Genomic DNA, 25,250 nt, shown 5'->3' on the forward strand with positions numbered 1-25,250 from the left:
TCTGAAGCTACTGGTTGAATCTAAGTGAGATCTGAGGTGATCAATTTTATCAAACTGCTCAGATTGAGCTGAGATTATTTCTGAACTAAGAAACATGGGTGTTCTGAAGCTACTGGTTGAATCTAAGAGAGATCTGAGATGACCATTTTTGAAATCTGCTCAGATTGAGCTGAGATTAATTCTGTACTAAGAAACATGGGTGTTTTGAAGCTACTGGTTGAATCTAAAAGAGATCTGCGGTGATAATTTTTTTCATACTGCTCAGATTGATCTGAAATTAATTATGTATGAAGAAACTTGGGTGTTCTGAAGCTACTCGTTGAATCTAAGTGAGATCTGAGATGACCATTTTTGAAATCTGCTCAGATTGAGCTGAGATTAATTCTGTACTAAGAAACATGGGTGTTCTGAAGCTACTGGTTCAATCTAAAAGAGATCTGAGGTGATCAATTTTTTCAAACTGCTCAGATTGATCTGAGATTAATTCTGTATAAAGAAACTTGGGTGTTCTGAAGCTACTCGTTGATTCTAAGTGAGATCTGAGATGACCATTTTTAAAATCTGCTCAGATTGAGCTGAGATTAATTCTGTACTAAGAAACATGGGTGTTTTGAATCTACTGGTTGAATCTAAAAGAGATCTGCGGTGATCAATTTTTTCAAACTGCTCAGATTGATCTGAGATTAATTCTGTATAAAGAAACTTGGGTGTTCTGAAGCTACTGGTTCAATCTAAAAGAGATCTGAGGTGATCAATTTTTTCAAACTGCTCAGATTGATCTGAGATTAAATCTGTATAAAGAAACTTGGGTGTTCTGAGGCTACTCGTTGAATCTAAGTGAGATCTGAGATGACTATTTTTGAAATCTGCTCAGATTTAGCTGAGATTAATTTTGTACTAAGAAACTTGGGTGTTCTGAAGCTACTGGTTCAATCTAAAAGAGATCTGCGGTGATAATTTTTTTCAAACTGCTCAGATTGATCTGAGATTAAATCTGTATAAAGAAACTTGGGTGTTCTGAAGCTACTGGTTGAATCTAAGTGAGATCTGCGGTGATAATTTTTTTTCAAACTGCTCAGATTGGTCTGAAATTAATTCTGTATAAAGAAACTTGGGTGTTCTGAAGCTACTCGTTGAATCTAAGTGAGATCTGAGATGACCATTTTTGAAATCTGCTCAGATTGAGCTGAGATTAATTCTGTACTAAGAAACATGGGTGTTCTGAAGCTACTGGTTGAATCTAAGAGAGATCTGAGGTGATCAATTTTTTCAAACTGCTCAGATTGATCTGAGATTAATTCTGTATAAAGAAACTTGGGTGTTCTGAAGCTACTTGTTCAATCTAAAAGAGATCTGAGGTGATCAATTTTTTCAAACTGCTCAGATTGGTCTGAAATTTATTCTGTATAAAGAAACTTGGGTGTTCTGAAGCTACTCGTTGAATCTAAGTGAGATCTGAGATGACCATTTTTGAAATCTGCTCAGATTGAGCTGAGATTAATTCTGTACTAAGAAACATGGGTGTTCTGAAGCTACTGGTTGAATCTAAGAGAGATCTGAGGTGATCAATTTTTTCAAACTGCTCAGATTGATCTGAGATTAATTCTGTATAAAGAAACATGGGTGTTCTGAAGCTACTGATTGAATCTAAGAGAGATCTGAGGTGATCAATTTTTTCAAACTGCTCAGATTGATCTGAGATTAATTCTGTATAAAGAAACATGGGTGTTCTGAAGCTACTGGTTGAATCTAAGTGAGATCTGAGATGACCATTTTTGAAATCTGCTCAGATTGAGCTGAGATTAAGTTTGTACTAAGAAACATGGGTGTTCTGAAGCTACTGGTTCAATCTAAAAGAGATCTGAGGTGATCAATTTTTTCAAACTGCTCAGATTGATCTGAGATTAATTCTGTATAATGAAACTTGGGTGTTCTGAAGCTACTCGTTGAATCTAAGTGAGATCTGAGATGTCCATTTTTGAAATCTGCTCAGATTGAGCTGAGATTAATTCTGTACTAAGAAACATGGGTGTTCTGTAGCTACTGGTTGAATCTAAGAGAGATCTGAGGTGATCAATTTTTTCAAACTGCTCAGATTGATCTGAGATTGATTCTGTATAAAGAAACTTGGGTGTTCTGAAGCTACTCGTTGATTCTAAGTGAGATCTGAGATGACAATTTTTAAAATCTGCTCAGATTGAGCTGAGATTAATTCTGTACTAAGAAACATGGGTGTTTTGAAGCTACTGGTTGAATCTAAAAGAGATCTGCGGTGATCAATTTTTTCAAACTGCTCAGATTGATCTGAGATTAATTCTGTATAAAGAAACTTGGGTGTTCTGAAGCTACTGGTTCAATCTAAAAGAGATCTGAGGTGATCAATTTTTTCAAACTGCTCAGATTGATCTGAGATTAATTCTGTATAAAGAAACTTGGGTGTTCTGAAGCTACTGGTTGAATCTAAGTGAGATCTGAGATGACCATTTTTGAAATCTGCTCAGATTGAGCTGAGATTACGTTTGTACTAAGAAACATGGGTGTTCTGAAGCTACTGGTTCAATCTAAAAAAGATCTGAGGTGATCAATTTTTTCAAACTGCTCAGATTGGTCTGAAATTAATTCTGTATAAAGAAACTTGGGTGTTCTGAAGCTACTCGTTGAATCTAAGTGAGATCTGAGATGACCATTTTTGAAATCTGCTCAGATTGATCTGAGATTAATTCTGTACTAAGAAACATGGGTGTTCTGAAGCTACTGGTTGAATCTAAGTGAGATCTGAGGTGATCAATTTTTTCAAACTGCTCAGATTGAGCTGAGATTATTTCTGAACTAAGAAACATGGGTGTTCTGAAGCTACTGGTTGAATCTAAGAGAGATCTGAGATGACCATTTTTGAAATCTGCTCAGATTTATCTGAGATTAAATCTGTATAAAGAAACTTGGGTGTTCTGAAGCTACTGGTTGAATCTAAGTGAGATCTGCGGTGATAAATTTTTTTCAAACTGCTCAGATTGGTCTGAAATTAATTCTGTATAAAGAAACTTGGGTGTTCTGAAGCTACTCGTTGAATCTAAGTGAGATCTGAGATGACCATTTTTGAAATCTGCTCAGATTGATCTGAGATTAATTCTGTACTAAGAAACATGGGTGTTCTGAAGCTACTGGTTGAATCTAAGTGAGATCTGAGGTGATCAATTTTATCAAACTGCTCAGATTGAGCTGAGATTATTTCTGAACTAAGAAACATGGGTGTTCTGAAGCTACTGGTTGAATCTAAGAGAGATCTGAGATGACCATTTTTGAAATCTGCTCAGATTGAGCTGAGATTAATTCTGTACTAAGAAACATGGGTGTTTTGAAGCTACTGGTTGAATCTAAAAGAGATCTGCGGTGATAATTTTTTTCATACTGCTCAGATTGATCTGAAATTAATTATGTATGAAGAAACTTGGGTGTTCTGAAGCTACTCGTTGAATCTAAGTGAGATCTGAGATGACCATTTTTGAAATCTGCTCAGATTGAGCTGAGATTAATTCTGTACTAAGAAACATGGGTGTTCTGAAGCTACTGGTTCAATCTAAAAGAGATCTGAGGTGATCAATTTTTTCAAACTGCTCAGATTGATCTGAGATTAATTCTGTATAAAGAAACTTGGGTGTTCTGAAGCTACTCGTTGATTCTAAGTGAGATCTGAGATGACCATTTTTAAAATCTGCTCAGATTGAGCTGAGATTAATTCTGTACTAAGAAACATGGGTGTTTTGAAGCTACTGGTTGAATCTAAAAGAGATCTGCGGTGATCAATTTTTTCAAACTGCTCAGATTGATCTGAGATTAATTCTGTATAAAGAAACTTGGGTGTTCTGAAGCTACTGGTTCAATCTAAAAGAGATCTGAGGTGATCAATTTTTTCAAACTGCTCAGATTGATCTGAGATTAAATCTGTATAAAGAAACTTGGGTGTTCTGAGGCTACTCGTTGAATCTAAGTGAGATCTGAGATGACTATTTTTGAAATCTGCTCAGATTTAGCTGAGATTAATTTTGTACTAAGAAACTTGGGTGTTCTGAAGCTACTGGTTCAATCTAAAAGAGATCTGCGGTGATAATTTTTTTCAAACTGCTCAGATTGATCTGAGATTAAATCTGTATAAAGAAACTTGGGTGTTCTGAAGCTACTGGTTGAATCTAAGTGAGATCTGCGGTGATAATTTTTTTTCAAACTGCTCAGATTGGTCTGAAATTAATTCTGTATAAAGAAACATGGGTGTTCTGAAGCTACTGGTTGAATCTAAGTGAGATCTGAGATGACCATTTTTGAAATCTGCTCAGATTGAGCTGAGATTAAGTTTGTACTAAGAAACATGGGTGTTCTGAAGCTACTGGTTCAATCTAAAAGAGATCTGAGGTGATCAATTTTTTCAAACTGCTCAGATTGATCTGAGATTAATTCTGTATAATGAAACTTGGGTGTTCTGAAGCTACTCGTTGAATCTAAGTGAGATCTGAGATGTCCATTTTTGAAATCTGCTCAGATTGAGCTGAGATTAATTCTGTACTAAGAAACATGGGTGTTCTGTAGCTACTGGTTGAATCTAAGAGAGATCTGAGGTGATCAATTTTTTCAAACTGCTCAGATTGATCTGAGATTGATTCTGTATAAAGAAACTTGGGTGTTCTGAAGCTACTCGTTGATTCTAAGTGAGATCTGAGATGACAATTTTTAAAATCTGCTCAGATTGAGCTGAGATTAATTCTGTACTAAGAAACATGGGTGTTTTGAAGCTACTGGTTGAATCTAAAAGAGATCTGCGGTGATCAATTTTTTCAAACTGCTCAGATTGATCTGAGATTAATTCTGTATAAAGAAACTTGGGTGTTCTGAAGCTACTGGTTCAATCTAAAAGAGATCTGAGGTGATCAATTTTTTCAAACTGCTCAGATTGATCTGAGATTAATTCTGTATAAAGAAACTTGGGTGTTCTGAAGCTACTGGTTGAATCTAAGTGAGATCTGAGATGACCATTTTTGAAATCTGCTCAGATTGAGCTGAGATTACGTTTGTACTAAGAAACATGGGTGTTCTGAAGCTACTGGTTCAATCTAAAAAAGATCTGAGGTGATCAATTTTTTCAAACTGCTCAGATTGGTCTGAAATTAATTCTGTATAAAGAAACTTGGGTGTTCTGAAGCTACTCGTTGAATCTAAGTGAGATCTGAGATGACCATTTTTGAAATCTGCTCAGATTGATCTGAGATTAATTCTGTACTAAGAAACATGGGTGTTCTGAAGCTACTGGTTGAATCTAAGTGAGATCTGAGGTGATCAATTTTTTCAAACTGCTCAGATTGAGCTGAGATTATTTCTGAACTAAGAAACATGGGTGTTCTGAAGCTACTGGTTGAATCTAAGAGAGATCTGAGATGACCATTTTTGAAATCTGCTCAGATTGATCTGAGATTAAATCTGTATAAAGAAACTTGGGTGTTCTGAAGCTACTGGTTGAATCTAAGTGAGATCTGCGGTGATAAATTTTTTTCAAACTGCTCAGATTGGTCTGAAATTAATTCTGTATAAAGAAACTTGGGTGTTCTGAAGCTACTCGTTGAATCTAAGTGAGATCTGAGATGACCATTTTTGAAATCTGCTCAGATTGATCTGAGATTAATTCTGTACTAAGAAACATGGGTGTTCTGAAGCTACTGGTTGAATCTAAGTGAGATCTGAGGTGATCAATTTTATCAAACTGCTCAGATTGAGCTGAGATTATTTCTGAACTAAGAAACATGGGTGTTCTGAAGCTACTGGTTGAATCTAAGAGAGATCTGAGATGACCATTTTTGAAATCTGCTCAGATTGAGCTGAGATTAATTCTGTACTAAGAAACATGGGTGTTTTGAAGCTACTGGTTGAATCTAAAAGAGATCTGCGGTGATAATTTTTTTCATACTGCTCAGATTGATCTGAAATTAATTATGTATGAAGAAACTTGGGTGTTCTGAAGCTACTCGTTGAATCTAAGTGAGATCTGAGATGACCATTTTTGAAATCTGCTCAGATTGAGCTGAGATTAATTCTGTACTAAGAAACATGGGTGTTCTGAAGCTACTGGTTCAATCTAAAAGAGATCTGAGGTGATCAATTTTTTCAAACTGCTCAGATTGATCTGAGATTAATTCTGTATAAAGAAACTTGGGTGTTCTGAAGCTACTCTTTGATTCTAAGTGAGATCTGAGATGACCATTTTTAAAATCTGCTCAGATTGAGCTGAGATTAATTCTGTACTAAGAAACATGGGTGTTTTGAAGCTACTGGTTGAATCTAAAAGAGATCTGCGGTGATCAATTTTTTCAAACTGCTCAGATTGATCTGAGATTAATTCTGTATAAAGAAACTTGGGTGTTCTGAAGCTACTGGTTCAATCTAAAAGAGATCTGAGGTGATCAATTTTTTCAAACTGCTCAGATTGATCTGAGATTAAATCTGTATAAAGAAACTTGGGTGTTCTGAGGCTACTCGTTGAATCTAAGTGAGATCTGAGATGACTATTTTTGAAATCTGCTCAGATTTAGCTGAGATTAATTTTGTACTAAGAAACTTGGGTGTTCTGAAGCTACTGGTTCAATCTAAAAGAGATCTGCGGTGATAATTTTTTTCAAACTGCTCAGATTGATCTGAGATTAAATCTGTATAAAGAAACTTGGGTGTTCTGAAGCTACTGGTTGAATCTAAGTGAGATCTGCGGTGATAATTTTTTTTCAAACTGCTCAGATTGGTCTGAAATTAATTCTGTATAAAGAAACTTGGGTGTTCTGAAGCTACTCGTTGAATCTAAGTGAGATCTGAGATGACCATTTTTGAAATCTGCTCAGATTGAGCTGAGATTAATTCTGTACTAAGAAACATGGGTGTTCTGAAGCTACTGGTTGAATCTAAGAGAGATCTGAGGTGATCAATTTTTTCAAACTGCTCAGATTGATCTGAGATTAATTCTGTATAAAGAAACTTGGGTGTTCTGAAGCTACTTGTTCAATCTAAAAGAGATCTGAGGTGATCAATTTTTTCAAACTGCTCAGATTGATCTGAGATTAAATCTGTATAAAGAAACTTGGGTGTTCTGAGGCTACTCGTTGAATCTAAGTGAGATCTGAGATGACTATTTTTGAAATCTGCTCAGATTTAGCTGAGATTAATTTTGTACTAAGAAACTTGGGTGTTCTGAAGCTACTGGTTCAATCTAAAAGAGATCTGCGGTGATAATTTTTTTCAAACTGCTCAGATTGATCTGAGATTAAATCTGTATAAAGAAACTTGGGTGTTCTGAAGCTACTGGTTGAATCTAAGTGAGATCTGCGGTGATAATTTTTTTTCAAACTGCTCAGATTGGTCTGAAATTAATTCTGTATAAAGAAACTTGGGTGTTCTGAAGCTACTCGTTGAATCTAAGTGAGATCTGAGATGACCATTTTTGAAATCTGCTCAGATTGAGCTGAGATTAATTCTGTACTAAGAAACATGGGTGTTCTGAAGCTACTGGTTGAATCTAAGAGAGATCTGAGGTGATCAATTTTTTCAAACTGCTCAGATTGATCTGAGATTAATTCTGTATAAAGAAACATGGGTGTTCTGAAGCTACTGATTGAATCTAAGAGAGATCTGAGGTGATCAATTTTTTCAAACTGCTCAGATTGATCTGAGATTAATTCTGTATAAAGAAACATGGGTGTTCTGAAGCTACTGGTTGAATCTAAGTGAGATCTGAGATGACCATTTTTGAAATCTGCTCAGATTGAGCTGAGATTAAGTTTGTACTAAGAAACATGGGTGTTCTGAAGCTACTGGTTCAATCTAAAAGAGATCTGAGGTGATCAATTTTTTCAAACTGCTCAGATTGATCTGAGATTAATTCTGTATAATGAAACTTGGGTGTTCTGAAGCTACTCGTTGAATCTAAGTGAGATCTGAGATGTCCATTTTTGAAATCTGCTCAGATTGAGCTGAGATTAATTCTGTACTAAGAAACATGGGTGTTCTGTAGCTACTGGTTGAATCTAAGAGAGATCTGAGGTGATCAATTTTTTCAAACTGCTCAGATTGATCTGAGATTGATTCTGTATAAAGAAACTTGGGTGTTCTGAAGCTACTCGTTGATTCTAAGTGAGATCTGAGATGACAATTTTTAAAATCTGCTCAGATTGAGCTGAGATTAATTCTGTACTAAGAAACATGGGTGTTTTGAAGCTACTGGTTGAATCTAAAAGAGATCTGCGGTGATCAATTTTTTCAAACTGCTCAGATTGATCTGAGATTAATTCTGTATAAAGAAACTTGGGTGTTCTGAAGCTACTGGTTCAATCTAAAAGAGATCTGAGGTGATCAATTTTTTCAAACTGCTCAGATTGATCTGAGATTAATTCTGTATAAAGAAACTTGGGTGTTCTGAAGCTACTGGTTGAATCTAAGTGAGATCTGAGATGACCATTTTTGAAATCTGCTCAGATTGAGCTGAGATTACGTTTGTACTAAGAAACATGGGTGTTCTGAAGCTACTGGTTCAATCTAAAAAAGATCTGAGGTGATCAATTTTTTCAAACTGCTCAGATTGATCTGAGATTAATTCTGTATAAAGAAACTTGGGTGTTCTGAAGCTACTGGTTGAATCTAAGTGAGATCTGAGATGACCATTTTTGAAATCTGCTCAGATTGAGCTGAGATTACGTTTGTACTAAGAAACATGGGTGTTCTGAAGCTACTGGTTCAATCTAAAAAAGATCTGAGGTGATCAATTTTTTCAAACTGCTCAGATTGGTCTGAAATTAATTCTGTATAAAGAAACTTGGGTGTTCTGAAGCTACTCGTTGAATCTAAGTGAGATCTGAGATGACCATTTTTGAAATCTGCTCAGATTGATCTGAGATTAATTCTGTACTAAGAAACATGGGTGTTCTGAAGCTACTGGTTGAATCTAAGTGAGATCTGAGGTGATCAATTTTTTCAAACTGCTCAGATTGAGCTGAGATTATTTCTGAACTAAGAAACATGGGTGTTCTGAAGCTACTGGTTGAATCTAAGAGAGATCTGAGATGACCATTTTTGAAATCTGCTCAGATTGATCTGAGATTAAATCTGTATAAAGAAACTTGGGTGTTCTGAAGCTACTGGTTGAATCTAAGTGAGATCTGCGGTGATAAATTTTTTTCAAACTGCTCAGATTGGTCTGAAATTAATTCTGTATAAAGAAACTTGGGTGTTCTGAAGCTACTCGTTGAATCTAAGTGAGATCTGAGATGACCATTTTTGAAATCTGCTCAGATTGATCTGAGATTAATTCTGTACTAAGAAACATGGGTGTTCTGAAGCTACTGGTTGAATCTAAGTGAGATCTGAGGTGATCAATTTTATCAAACTGCTCAGATTGAGCTGAGATTATTTCTGAACTAAGAAACATGGGTGTTCTGAAGCTACTGGTTGAATCTAAGAGAGATCTGAGATGACCATTTTTGAAATCTGCTCAGATTGAGCTGAGATTAATTCTGTACTAAGAAACATGGGTGTTTTGAAGCTACTGGTTGAATCTAAAAGAGATCTGCGGTGATAATTTTTTTCATACTGCTCAGATTGATCTGAAATTAATTATGTATGAAGAAACTTGGGTGTTCTGAAGCTACTCGTTGAATCTAAGTGAGATCTGAGATGACCATTTTTGAAATCTGCTCAGATTGAGCTGAGATTAATTCTGTACTAAGAAACATGGGTGTTCTGAAGCTACTGGTTCAATCTAAAAGAGATCTGAGGTGATCAATTTTTTCAAACTGCTCAGATTGATCTGAGATTAATTCTGTATAAAGAAACTTGGGTGTTCTGAAGCTACTCGTTGATTCTAAGTGAGATCTGAGATGACCATTTTTAAAATCTGCTCAGATTGAGCTGAGATTAATTCTGTACTAAGAAACATGGGTGTTTTGAAGCTACTGGTTGAATCTAAAAGAGATCTGCGGTGATCAATTTTTTCAAACTGCTCAGATTGATCTGAGATTAATTCTGTATAAAGAAACTTGGGTGTTCTGAAGCTACTGGTTCAATCTAAAAGAGATCTGAGGTGATCAATTTTTTCAAACTGCTCAGATTGATCTGAGATTAAATCTGTATAAAGAAACTTGGGTGTTCTGAGGCTACTCGTTGAATCTAAGTGAGATCTGAGATGACTATTTTTGAAATCTGCTCAGATTTAGCTGAGATTAATTTTGTACTAAGAAACTTGGGTGTTCTGAAGCTACTGGTTCAATCTAAAAGAGATCTGCGGTGATAATTTTTTTCAAACTGCTCAGATTGATCTGAGATTAAATCTGTATAAAGAAACTTGGGTGTTCTGAAGCTACTGGTTGAATCTAAGTGAGATCTGCGGTGATAATTTTTTTTCAAACTGCTCAGATTGGTCTGAAATTAATTCTGTATAAAGAAACATGGGTGTTCTGAAGCTACTGGTTGAATCTAAGTGAGATCTGAGATGACCATTTTTGAAATCTGCTCAGATTGAGCTGAGATTAAGTTTGTACTAAGAAACATGGGTGTTCTGAAGCTACTGGTTCAATCTAAAAGAGATCTGAGGTGATCAATTTTTTCAAACTGCTCAGATTGATCTGAGATTAATTCTGTATAATGAAACTTGGGTGTTCTGAAGCTACTCGTTGAATCTAAGTGAGATCTGAGATGTCCATTTTTGAAATCTGCTCAGATTGAGCTGAGATTAATTCTGTACTAGGAAACATGGGTGTTCTGTAGCTACTGGTTGAATCTAAGAGAGATCTGAGGTGATCAATTTTTTCAAACTGCTCAGATTGATCTGAGATTGATTCTGTATAAAGAAACTTGGGTGTTCTGAAGCTACTCGTTGATTCTAAGTGAGATCTGAGATGACAATTTTTAAAATCTGCTCAGATTGAGCTGAGATTAATTCTGTACTAAGAAACATGGGTGTTTTGAAGCTACTGGTTGAATCTAAAAGAGATCTGCGGTGATCAATTTTTTCAAACTGCTCAGATTGATCTGAGATTAATTCTGTATAAAGAAACTTGGGTGTTCTGAAGCTACTGGTTCAATCTAAAAGAGATCTGAGGTGATCAATTTTTTCAAACTGCTCAGATTGATCTGAGATTAATTCTGTATAAAGAAACTTGGGTGTTCTGAAGCTACTGGTTGAATCTAAGTGAGATCTGAGATGACCATTTTTGAAATCTGCTCAGATTGAGCTGAGATTACGTTTGTACTAAGAAACATGGGTGTTCTGAAGCTACTGGTTCAATCTAAAAAAGATCTGAGGTGATCAATTTTTTCAAACTGCTCAGATTGGTCTGAAATTAATTCTGTATAAAGAAACTTGGGTGTTCTGAAGCTACTCGTTGAATCTAAGTGAGATCTGAGATGACCATTTTTGAAATCTGCTCAGATTGATCTGAGATTAATTCTGTACTAAGAAACATGGGTGTTCTGAAGCTACTGGTTGAATCTAAGTGAGATCTGAGGTGATCAATTTTTTCAAACTGCTCAGATTGAGCTGAGATTATTTCTGAACTAAGAAACATGGGTGTTCTGAAGCTACTGGTTGAATCTAAGAGAGATCTGAGATGACCATTTTTGAAATCTGCTCAGATTGATCTGAGATTAAATCTGTATAAAGAAACTTGGGTGTTCTGAAGCTACTGGTTGAATCTAAGTGAGATCTGCGGTGATAAATTTTTTTCAAACTGCTCAGATTGGTCTGAAATTAATTCTGTATAAAGAAACTTGGGTGTTCTGAAGCTACTCGTTGAATCTAAGTGAGATCTGACATGACCATTTTTGAAATCTGCTCAGATTGATCTGAGATTAATTCTGTACTAAGAAACATGGGTGTTCTGAAGCTACTGGTTGAATCTAAGTGAGATCTGAGGTGATCAATTTTATCAAACTGCTCAGATTGAGCTGAGATTATTTCTGAACTAAGAAACATGGGTGTTCTGAAGCTACTGGTTGAATCTAAGAGAGATCTGAGATGACCATTTTTGAAATCTGCTCAGATTGAGCTGAGATTAATTCTGTACTAAGAAACATGGGTGTTTTGAAGCTACTGGTTGAATCTAAAAGAGATCTGCGGTGATAATTTTTTTCATACTGCTCAGATTGATCTGAAATTAATTATGTATGAAGAAACTTGGGTGTTCTGAAGCTACTCGTTGAATCTAAGTGAGATCTGAGATGACCATTTTTGAAATCTGCTCAGATTGAGCTGAGATTAATTCTGTACTAAGAAACATGGGTGTTCTGAAGCTACTGGTTCAATCTAAAAGAGATCTGAGGTGATCAATTTTTTCAAACTGCTCAGATTGATCTGAGATTAATTCTGTATAAAGAAACTTGGGTGTTCTGAAGCTACTCTTTGATTCTAAGTGAGATCTGAGATGACCATTTTTAAAATCTGCTCAGATTGAGCTGAGATTAATTCTGTACTAAGAAACATGGGTGTTTTGAAGCTACTGGTTGAATCTAAAAGAGATCTGCGGTGATCAATTTTTTCAAACTGCTCAGATTGATCTGAGATTAATTCTGTATAAAGAAACTTGGGTGTTCTGAAGCTACTGGTTCAATCTAAAAGAGATCTGAGGTGATCAATTTTTTCAAACTGCTCAGATTGATCTGAGATTAAATCTGTATAAAGAAACTTGGGTGTTCTGAGGCTACTCGTTGAATCTAAGTGAGATCTGAGATGACTATTTTTGAAATCTGCTCAGATTTAGCTGAGATTAATTTTGTACTAAGAAACTTGGGTGTTCTGAAGCTACTGGTTCAATCTAAAAGAGATCTGCGGTGATAATTTTTTTCAAACTGCTCAGATTGATCTGAGATTAAATCTGTATAAAGAAACTTGGGTGTTCTGAAGCTACTGGTTGAATCTAAGTGAGATCTGCGGTGATAATTTTTTTTCAAACTGCTCAGATTGGTCTGAAATTAATTCTGTATAAAGAAACTTGGGTGTTCTGAAGCTACTCGTTGAATCTAAGTGAGATCTGAGATGACCATTTTTGAAATCTGCTCAGATTGAGCTGAGATTAATTCTGTACTAAGAAACATGGGTGTTCTGAAGCTACTGGTTGAATCTAAGAGAGATCTGAGGTGATCAATTTTTTCAAACTGCTCAGATTGATCTGAGATTAATTCTGTATAAAGAAACTTGGGTGTTCTGAAGCTACTTGTTCAATCTAAAAGAGATCTGAGGTGATCAATTTTTTCAAACTGCTCAGATTGATCTGAGATTAAATCTGTATAAAGAAACTTGGGTGTTCTGAGGCTACTCGTTGAATCTAAGTGAGATCTGAGATGACTATTTTTGAAATCTGCTCAGATTTAGCTGAGATTAATTTTGTACTAAGAAACTTGGGTGTTCTGAAGCTACTGGTTCAATCTAAAAGAGATCTGCGGTGATAATTTTTTTCAAACTGCTCAGATTGATCTGAGATTAAATCTGTATAAAGAAACTTGGGTGTTCTGAAGCTACTGGTTGAATCTAAGTGAGATCTGCGGTGATAATTTTTTTTCAAACTGCTCAGATTGGTCTGAAATTAATTCTGTATAAAGAAACTTGGGTGTTCTGAAGCTACTCGTTGAATCTAAGTGAGATCTGAGATGACCATTTTTGAAATCTGCTCAGATTGAGCTGAGATTAATTCTGTACTAAGAAACATGGGTGTTCTGAAGCTACTGGTTGAATCTAAGAGAGATCTGAGGTGATCAATTTTTTCAAACTGCTCAGATTGATCTGAGATTAATTCTGTATAAAGAAACATGGGTGTTCTGAAGCTACTGATTGAATCTAAGAGAGATCTGAGGTGATCAATTTTTTCAAACTGCTCAGATTGATCTGAGATTAATTCTGTATAAAGAAACATGGGTGTTCTGAAGCTACTGGTTGAATCTAAGTGAGATCTGAGATGACCATTTTTGAAATCTGCTCAGATTGAGCTGAGATTAAGTTTGTACTAAGAAACATGGGTGTTCTGAAGCTACTGGTTCAATCTAAAAGAGATCTGAGGTGATCAATTTTTTCAAACTGCTCAGATTGATCTGAGATTAATTCTGTATAATGAAACTTGGGTGTTCTGAAGCTACTCGTTGAATCTAAGTGAGATCTGAGATGTCCATTTTTGAAATCTGCTCAGATTGAGCTGAGATTAATTCTGTACTAAGAAACATGGGTGTTCTGTAGCTACTGGTTGAATCTAAGAGAGATCTGAGGTGATCAATTTTTTCAAACTGCTCAGATTGATCTGAGATTGATTCTGTATAAAGAAACTTGGGTGTTCTGAAGCTACTCGTTGATTCTAAGTGAGATCTGAGATGACAATTTTTAAAATCTGCTCAGATTGAGCTGAGATTAATTCTGTACTAAGAAACATGGGTGTTTTGAAGCTACTGGTTGAATCTAAAAGAGATCTGCGGTGATCAATTTTTTCAAACTGCTCAGATTGATCTGAGATTAATTCTGTATAAAGAAACTTGGGTGTTCTGAAGCTACTGGTTCAATCTAAAAGAGATCTGAGGTGATCAATTTTTTCAAACTGCTCAGATTGATCTGAGATTAATTCTGTATAAAGAAACTTGGGTGTTCTGAAGCTACTGGTTGAATCTAAGTGAGATCTGAGATGACCATTTTTGAAATCTGCTCAGATTGAGCTGAGATTACGTTTGTACTAAGAAACATGGGTGTTCTGAAGCTACTGGTTCAATCTAAAAAAGATCTGAGGTGATCAATTTTTTCAAACTGCTCAGATTGGTCTGAAATTAATTCTGTATAAAGAAACTTGGGTGTTCTGAAGCTACTCGTTGAATCTAAGTGAGATCTGAGATGACCATTTTTGAAATCTGCTCAGATTGATCTGAGATTAATTCTGTACTAAGAAACATGGGTGTTCTGAAGCTACTGGTTGAATCTAAGTGAGATCTGAGGTGATCAATTTTTTCAAACTGCTCAGATTGAGCTGAGATTATTTCTGAACTAAGAAACATGGGTGTTCTGAAGCTACTGGTTGAATCTAAGAGAGATCTGAGATGACCATTTTTGAAATCTGCTCAGATTGAGCTGAGATTAATTCTGTACTAAGAAACATGGGTGTTTTGAAGCTACTGGTTGAATCTAAAAGAGATCTGCGGTGATAATTTTTTTCATACTGCTCAGATTGATCTGAAATTAATTATGTATGAAGAAACTTGGGTGTTCTGAAGCTACTCGTTGAATCTAAGTGAGATCTGAGATGACCATTTTTGAAATCTGCTCAGATTGAGCTGAGATTAATTCTGTACTAAGAAACATGGGTGTTCTGAAGCTACTGGTTCAATCTAAAAGAGATCTGAGGTGATCAATTTTTTCAAACTGCTCAGATTGATCTGAGATTAATTCTGTATAAAGAAACTTGGGTGTTCTGAAGCTACTCGTTGATTCTAAGTGAGATCTGAGATGACCATTTTTAAAATCTGCTCAGATTGAGCTGAGATTAATTCTGTACTAAGAAACATGGGTGTTTTGAAGCTACTGGTTGAATCTAAAAGAGATCTGCGGTGATCATTTTTTTCAAACTGCTCAGATTGATCTGAGATTAATTCTGTATAAAGAAACTTGGGTGTTCTGAAGCTACTCGTTGATTCTAAGTGAGATCTGAGATGACCATTTTTAAAATCTGCTCAGATTGAGCTGAGATTAATTCTGTACTAAGAAACATGGGTGTTTTGAAGCTACTGGTTCAATCTAAAAGAGATCCGAGGTGATCAATTTTTTCAAACTGCTCAGATTGATCTGAGATTAAATCTGTATAAAGAAACTTGGGTGTTCTGAGGCTACTCGTTGAATCTAAGTGAGATCTGAGATGACTATTTTTGAAATCTGCTCAGATTTAGCTGAGATTAATTTTGTACTAAGAAACTTGGGTGTTCTGAAGCTACTGGTTCAATCTAAAAGAGATCTGCGGTGATAAATTTTTTCAAACTGCTCAGATTGATCTGAGATTAAATCTGTATAAAGAAACTTGGGTGTTCTGAAGCTACTGGTTGAATCTAAGTGAGATCTGCGGTGATAATTTTTTTTCAAACTGCTCAGATTGGTCTGAAATTAATTCTGTATAAAGAAACTTGGGTGTTCTGAAGCTACTCGTTGAATCTAAGTGAGATCTGAGATGACCATTTTTGAAATCTGCTCAGATTGAGCTGAGATTAATTCTGTACTAAGAAACATGGGTGTTCTGAAGCTACTGGTTGAATCTAAAAGAGATCTGCGGTGATAAATTTTTTCAAACTGCTCAGATTGATCTGAGATTAATTCTGTATAAAGATACATGGGTGTTCTGAAGCTACTCGTTGATTCTAAGTGAGATCTGAGATGACGATTTTTGAAATCTGCTCAGATTGATTTGAGATTAATTTTGTACTAAGAAACATGGGTGTTCTGTAGCTACTGGTTGAATCTAAGAGAGATCTGAGGTGATCAATTTTTTCAAACTGCTCAGATTGATCTGAGATTAATTCTGTATAAAGAAACTTGGGTGTTCTGAAGCTACTCGTTGAATCTAAGTGAGATCTGAGATGACCATTTTTGAAATCTGCTCAGATTGAGCTGAGATTAATTCTGTACTAAGAAACATGGGTGTTCTGAAGCTACTGGTTGAATCTAAGAGAGATCTGAGGTGATCAATTTTTTCAAACTGCTCAGATTGATCTGAGATTAATTCTGTATAAAGAAACATGGGTGTTCTGAAGCTACTGGTTGAATCTAAGAGAGATCTGAGGTGATCAATTTTTTCAAACTGCTCAGATTGATCTGAGATTAATTCTGTATAAAGAAACATGGGTGTTCTGAAGCTACTGGTTGAATCTAAGTGAGATCTGAGATGACCATTTTTGAAATCTGCTCAGATTGAGCTGAGATTAATTCTGTACTAAGAAACATGGGTGTTCTGTAGCTACTGGTTGAATCTAAGAGAGATCTGAGGTGATCAATTTTTTCAAACTGCTCAGATTGATCTGAGATTAATTCTGTATAATGAAACTTGGGTGTTCTGAAGCTACTCGTTGAATCTAAGTGAGATCTGAGATGTCCATTTTTGAAATCTGCTCAGATTGAGCTGAGATTAATTCTGTACTAAGAAACATGGGTGTTCTGTAGCTACTGGTTGAATCTAAGAGAGATCTGAGGTGATCAATTTTTTCAAACTGCTCAGATTGATCTGAGATTAATTCTGTATAAAGAAACTTGGGTGTTCTGAAGCTACTCGTTGATTCTAAGTGAGATCTGAGATGACAATTTTTAAAATCTGCTCAGATTGAGCTGAGATTAATTCTGTACTAAGAAACATGGGTGTTTTGAAGCTACATGTTGAATCTAAAAGAGATCTGCGGTGATCAATTTTTTCAAACTGCTCAGATTGATCTGAGATTAATTCTGTATAAAGAAACTTGGGTGTTCTGAAGCTACTGGTTCAATCTAAAAGAGATCTGAGGTGATCAATTTTTTCAAACTGCTCAGATTGATCTGAGATTAAATCTGTATAAAGAAACTTGGGTGTTCTGAAGCTACTGGTTGAATCTAAGTGAGATCTGAGATGACCATTTTTTAAATCTGCTCAGATTGAGCTGAGATTACGTTTGTACTAAGAAACATGGGTGTTCTGAAGCTACTGGTTCAATCTAAAAAAGATCTGAGGTGATCAATTTTTTCAAACTGCTCAGATTGGTCTGAAATTAATTCTGTATAAAGAAACTTGGGTGTTCTGAAGCTACTCGTTGAATCTAAGTGAGATCTGAGATGACCATTTTTGAAATCTGCTCAGATTGATCTGAGATTAATTCTGTACTAAGAAACATGGGTGTTCTGAAGCTACTGGTTGAATCTAAGTGAGATCTGAGGTGATCAATTTTTTCAAACTGCTCAGATTGAGCTGAGATTATTTCTGAACTAAGAAACATGTGTGTTTTGAAGCTACTGGTTGAATCTAAAAGAGATCTGCGGTGATAATTTTTTTCATACTGCTCAGATTGATCTGAAATTAATTATGTATGAAGAAACTTGGTTGTTCTGAAGCTACTCGTTGAATCTAAGTGAGATCTGAGATGACCATTTTTGAAATCTGCTCAGATTGAGCTGAGATTAATTCTGTACTAAGAAACATGGGTGTTCTGAAGCTACTGGTTCAATCTAAAAGAGATCTGAGGTGATCAATTTTTTCAAACTGCTCAGATTGATCTGAGATTAATTCTGTATAAAGAAACTTGGGTGTTCTGAAGCTACTCGTTGATTCTAAGTGAGATCTGAGATGACCATTTTTAAAATCTGCTCAGATTGAGCTGAGATTAATTCTGTACTAAGAAACATGGGTGTTTTGAAGCTACTGGTTGAATCTAAAAGAGATCTGCGGTGATCAATTTTTTCAAACTGCTCAGATTGATCTGAGATTAATTCTGTATAAAGAAACTTGGGTGTTCTGAAGCTACTCGTTGATTCTAAGTGAGATCTGAGATGACCATTTTTAAAATCTGCTCAGATTGAGCTGAGATTAATTCTGTACTAAGAAACATGGGTGTTTTGAAGCTACTGGTTGAATCTAAAAGAGAGCTGCGGTGATCAATTTTTTCAAACTGCTCAGATTGATCTGAGATTAATTCTGTATAAAGAAACTTGGGTGTTCTGAAGCTACTGGTTCAATCTAAAAGAGATCTGAGGTGATCAATTTTTTCAAACTGCTCAGATTGATCTGAGATTAAATCTGTATAAAGAAACTTGGGTGTTCTGAGGCTACTCGTTGAATCTAAGTGAGATCTGAGATGACCATTTTTGAAATCTGCTCAGATTTAGCTGAGATTAATTTTGTACTAAGAAACTTGGGTGTTCTGAAGCTACTGGTTCAATCTAAAAGAGATCTGCGGTGATAAATTTTTTCAAACTGCTCAGATTGATCTGAGATTAAATCTGTATAAAGAAACGTGGGTGTTCTGAAGCTACTGGTTGAATCTAAGTGAGATCTGCGGTGATAAATTTTTTTCAAACTTCTCAGATTGGTCTGAAATTAATTCTGTATAAAGAAACTTGGGTGTTCTGAAGCTACTCGTTGAATCTAAGTGAGATCTGAGATGACCATTTTTGAAATCTGCTCAGATTGATTTGAGATTAATTCTGTACTAAGAAACATGGGTGTTCTGTAGCTACTGGTTGAATCTAAGAGAGATCTGAGGTGATCAATTTTTTCAAACTGCTCAGATTGATCTGAGATTAATTCTGTATTAAGAAACTTGGGTGTTCTGAAACTACTGGTTGAATCTAAGTGAGATCTGAGATGACCATTTTTGAAATCTGCTCAGATTGAGCTGAGATTAATTCTGTACTAAGAAACATGGGTGTTCTGAAGCTACTGGTTCACAATCTAAAAGAGATCTGAGGTGACCAATTTTCTCAAACTGCTCATATTGATCTGAGATTAATTCTGTATAAAGAAACTTGGGTGTTCTGAAGCTACTGGTTCAATCTAAAAGAGATCTGAGGTGATCAATTTTTTCAAACTGCTCAGATTGAGCAGAGATTAAATCTGTATAAAGAAACTTGGGTGTTCTGAGGCTACTCGTTGAATCTAAGTGAGATCTGAGATGACTATTTTTGAAATCTGCTCAGATTTAGCTGAGATTAACTTTGTACTAAGAAACTTGGGTGTTCTGAAGCTACTGGTTCAATCTAAAAGAGATCTGCGGTGATAAATTTTTTTCAAACTGCTCAGATTGGTCTGAAATTAATTCTGTATAAAGAAACTTGGGTGTTCTGAAGCTACTCGTTGAATCTAAGTGAGATCTGAGATGACCATTTTTGAAATCTGCTCAGATTGAGCTGAGATTAATTCTGTACTAAGAAACATGGGTGTTCTGAAGCTACTGGTTCAATCTAAAAGAGATCTGAGGTGATCAATTTTTTCAAACTGCTCAGATTGATCTGAGATTAATTCTGTATAAAGAAACTTGGGTGTTCTGAAGCTACTGGTTCACAATCTAAAAGAGATCTGAGGTGATCAATTTTTTCAAACTGCTCAGATTGATCTGAGATTAATTCTGTATAAAGAAACTTGGGTGTTCTGAAGCTACTGGTTCAATCTAAAAGAGATCTGAGGTGATCAATTTTTTCAAACTGCTCAGATTGAGCTGAGATTAAATCTGTATAAAGAAACTTGGGTGTTCTGAGGCTACTCGTTGAATCTAAGTGAGATCTGAGATGACTATTTTTGAAATCTGCTCAGATTTAGCTGAGATTAATTTTGTACTAAGAAACTTGGGTGTTCTGAAGCTACTGGTTCAATCTAAAAGAGATCTGCGGTGATAAATTTTTTCAAACTGCTCAGATTGATCTGAGATTAATTCTGTATAAAGATACATGGGTGTTCTGAAGCTACTCGTTGATTCTAAGTGAGATCTGAGATGACCATTTTTGAAATCTGCTCAGATTGATTTGAGATTAATTCTGTACTAAGAAACATGGGTGTTCTGTAGCTACTGGTTGAATCTAAGAGAGATCTGAGGTGATCAATTTTTCAAACTGCTCAGATTGATCTGAGATTAATTCTGTATTAAGAAACTTGGGTGTTCTGAAACTACTGGTTGAATCTAAGTGAGATCTGAGATGACCATTTTTGAAATCTGCTCAGATTTAGCTGAGATTAATTCTGTACTAAGAAACATGGGTGTTCTGAAGCTACTGGTTCACAATCTAAAAGAGATCTGAGGTGATCAATTTTTTCAAACTGCTCAGATTGATCTGAGATTAATTCTGTATAAAGAAACTTGGGTGTTCTGAAGCTACTGGTTCAATCTAAAAGAGATCTGAGGTGATCAATTTTTTCAAACTGCTCAGATTGAGCTGAGATTAAATCTGTATAAAGAAACATGGGTGTTCTGAGGCTACTCGTTGAATCTAAGTGAGATCTGAGATGACTATTTTTGAAATCTGCTCAGATTTAGCTGAGATTAATTTTGTACTAAGAAACTTGGGTGTTCTGAAGCTACTGGTTCAATCTAAAAGAGATCTGCGGTGATAAATTTTTTCAAACTGCTCAGATTGATCTGAGATTAAATCTGTATAAAGAAACATGGGTGTTCTGAAGCTACTGGTTGAATCTAAGTGAGATCTGCGGTGATAAATTTTTTTCAAACTGCTCAGATTGGTCTGAAATTAATTCTGTATAAAGAAACTTGGGTGTTCTGAAGCTACTCGTTGAATCTAAGTGAGATCTGAGATGACCATTTTTGAAATCTGCTCAGATTGATCTGAGATTAATTCTGTACTAAGAAACATGGGTGTTCTGAAGCTACTGGTTGAATCTAAGTGAGATCTGAGGTGATCAATTTTTTCAAACTGCTCAGATTGAGCTGAGATTATTTCTGAACTAAGAAACATGGGTGTTCTGAAGCTACTGGTTGAATCTAAGAGAGATCTGAGATGACCATTTTTGAAATCTGCTCAGATTGAGCTGAGATTAATTCTGTACTAAGAAACATGGGTGTTTTGAAGCTACTGGTTGAATCTAAAAGAGATCTGCGGTGATAATTTTTTTCATACTGCTCAGATTGATCTGAAATTAATTATGTATGAAGAAACTTGGGTGTTCTGAAGCTACTCGTTGAATCTAAGTGAGATCTGAGATGACCATTTTTGAAATCTGCTCAGATTGAGCTGAGATTAATTCTGTACTAAGAAACATGGGTGTTCTGAAGCTACTGGTTCAATCTAAAAGAGATCTGAGGTGATCAATTTTTTCAAACTGCTCAGATTGATCTGAGATTAATTCTGTATAAAGAAACTTGGGTGTTCTGAAGCTACTCGTTGATTCTAAGTGAGATCTGAGATGACCATTTTTAAAATCTGCTCAGATTGAGCTGAGATTAATTCTGTACTAAGAAACATGGGTGTTTTGAAGCTACTGGTTGAATCTAAAAGAGATCTGCGGTGATCAATTTTTTCAAACTGCTCAGATTGATCTGAGATTAATTCTGTATAAAGAAACTTGGGTGTTCTGAGGCTACTCGTTGAATCTAAGTGAGATCTGAGATGACTATTTTTGAAATCTGCTCAGATTTAGCTGAGATTAATTTTGTACTAAGAAACTTGGGTGTTCTGAAGCTACTCGTTGATTCTAAGTGAGATCTGAGATGACCATTTTTAAAATCTGCTCAGATTGAGCTGAGATTAATTCTGTACTAAGAAACATGGGTGTTTTGAAGCTACTGGTTGAATCTAAAAGAGATCTGCGGTGATCAATTTTTTCAAACTGCTCAGATTGATCTGAGATTAATTCTGTATAAAGAAACTTGGGTGTTCTGAAGCTACTGGTTCAATCTAAAAGAGATCTGAGGTGATCAATTTTTTCAAACTGCTCAGATTGATCTGAGATTAAATCTGTATAAAGAAACTTGGGTGTTCTGAGGCTACTCGTTGAATCTAAGTGAGATCTGAGATGACTACTTTTGAAATCTGCTCAGATTTAGCTGAGATTAATTTTGTACTAAGAAACTTGGGTGTTCTGAAGCTACTGGTTCAATCTAAAAGAGATCTGCGGTGATAAATTTTTTCAAACTGCTCAGATTGATCTGAGATTAAATCTGTATAAAGAAACTTGGGTGTTCTGAAGCTACTGGTTGAATCTAAGTGAGATCTGCGGTGATAAATTTTTTTCAAACTGCTCAGATTGGTCTGAGATTAATTCTGTACTAAGAAACTTGGGTGTTCTGAAGCTACTCGTTGAATCTAAGTGAGATCTGAGATGACCATTTTTGAAATCTGCTCAGATTGATTTGAGATTAATTCTGTACTAAGAAACATGGGTGTTCTGTAGCTACTGGTTGAATCTAAGAGAGATCTGAGGTGATCAATTTTTTCAAACTGCTCAGATTGATCTGAGATTAATTCTGTATTAAGAAACTTGGGTGTTCTGAAACTACTGGTTGAATCTAAGTGAGATCTGAGATGACCATTTTTGAAATCTGCTCAGATTGAGCTGAGATTAATTCTGTACTAAGAAACATGGGTGTTCTGAAGCTACTGGTTCACAATCTAAAAGAGATCTGAGGTGATCAATTTTTTCAAACTGCTCAGATTGAGCTGAGATTAAATCTGTATAAAGAAACTTGGGTGTTCTGAGGCTACTCGTTGAATCTAAGTGAGATCTGAGATGACTATTTTTGAAATCTGCTCAGATTTAGCTGAGATTAATTTTGTACTAAGAAACTTGGGTGTTCTGAAGCTACTGGTTCAATCTAAAAGAGATCTGCGGTGATAAATTTTTTCAAACTGCTCAGATTGATCTGAGATTAAATCTGTATAAAGAAACTTGGGTGTTCTGAAGCTACTGGTTGAATCTAAGTGAGATCTGCGGTGATAAATTTTTTTCAAACTGCTCAGATTGGTCTGAAATTAATTCTGTATAAAGAAACTTGGGTGTTCTGAAGCTACTCGTTGAATCTAAGAGAGATCTGAGGTGATCAATTTTTTCAAACTGCTCAGATTGATCTGAGATTAATTCTGTATAAAGAAACATGGGTGTTCTGAAGCTACTGGTTCAATCTAAAAGAGATCTGAGGTGACTATTTTTGAAATCTGCTCAGATTTAGCTGAGATTAATTTTGTACTAAGAAACATGGGTGTTCTGTAGCTACTGGTTGAATCTAAGAGAGATCTGAGGTGATCAATTTTTTCAAACTGCTCAGATTGATCTGAGATTAATTCTGTATAAAGAAACTTGGGTGTTCTGAAGCTACTCGTTGATTCTAAGTGAGATCTGAGATGACAATTTTTAAAATCTGCTCAGATTGAGCTGAGATTAATTCTGTACTAAGAAACATGGGTGTTCTGAAGCTACTGGTTGAATCTAAGAGAGATCTGAGGTGATCAATTTTTTCAAACTGCTCAGATTGATCTGAGATTAATTCTGTATAAAGAAACATGGGTGTTCTGAAGCTACTGGTTGAATCTAAGTGAGATCTGAGATGACCATTTTTGAAATCTGCTCAGATTGAGCTGAGATTAAGTTTGTACTAAGAAACATGGGTGTTCTGAAGCTACTGGTTCAATCTAAAAGAGATCTGAGGTGATCAATTTTTTCAAACTGCTCAGATTGATCTGAGATTAATTCTGTATAATGAAACTTGGGTGTTCTGAAGCTACTCATTGAATCTAAGTGAGATCTGAGATGTCCATTTTTGAAATCTGCTCAGATTGAGCTGAGATTAATTCTGTACTAAGAAACATGGGTGTTCTGTAGCTACTGGTTGAATCTAAGAGAGATCTGAGGTGATCAATTTTTTCAAACTGCTCAGATTGATCTGAGATTAATTCTGTATAAAGAAACTTGGGTGTTCTGAAGCTACTCGTTGATTCTAAGTGAGATCTGAGATGACAATTTTTAAAATCTGCTCAGATTGAGCTGAGATTAATTCTGTACTAAGAAACATGGGTGTTCTGAAGCTACTGGTTGAATCTAAGAGAGATCTGAGGTGATCAATTTTTTCAAACTGCTCAGATTGATCTGAGATTAATTCTGTATAAAGAAACATGGGTGTTCTGAAGCTACTGGTTGAATCTAAGTGAGATCTGAGATGACCATTTTTGAAATCTGCTCAGATTGAGCTGAGATTAAGTTTGTACTAAGAAACATGGGTGTTCTGAAGCTACTGGTTCAATCTAAAAGAGATCTGAGGTGATCAATTTTTTCAAACTGCTCAGATTGATCTGAGATTAATTCTGTATAAAGAAACATGGGTGTTCTGAAGCTACTGGTTGAATCTAAGTGAGATCTGCGGTGATAAATTTTTTTCAAACTGCTCAGATTGGTCTGAAATTAATTCTGTATAAAGAAACTTGGGTGTTCTGAAGCTACTCGTTGAATCTAAGTGAGATCTGAGATGACCATTTTTGAAATCTGCTCAGATTGATCTGAGATTAATTCTGTACTAAGAAACATGGGTGTTCTGAAGCTACTGGTTGAATCTAAGTGAGATCTGAGGTGATCAATTTTTTCAAACTGCTCAGATTGAGCTGAGATTATTTCTGAACTAAGAAACATGGGTGTTCTGAAGCTACTGGTTGAATCTAAGAGAGATCTGAGATGACCATTTTTGAAATCTGCTCAGATTGAGCTGAGATTAATTCTGTACTAAGAAACATGGGTGTTTTGAAGCTACTGGTTGAATCTAAAAGAGATCTG

The sequence above is a fragment of the Asterias amurensis genome, chromosome 4 (assembly GCF_032118995.1).
Source record: "Asterias amurensis chromosome 4, ASM3211899v1".
Taxonomy (NCBI): Eukaryota; Metazoa; Echinodermata; class Asteroidea; order Forcipulatida; family Asteriidae; genus Asterias; species Asterias amurensis.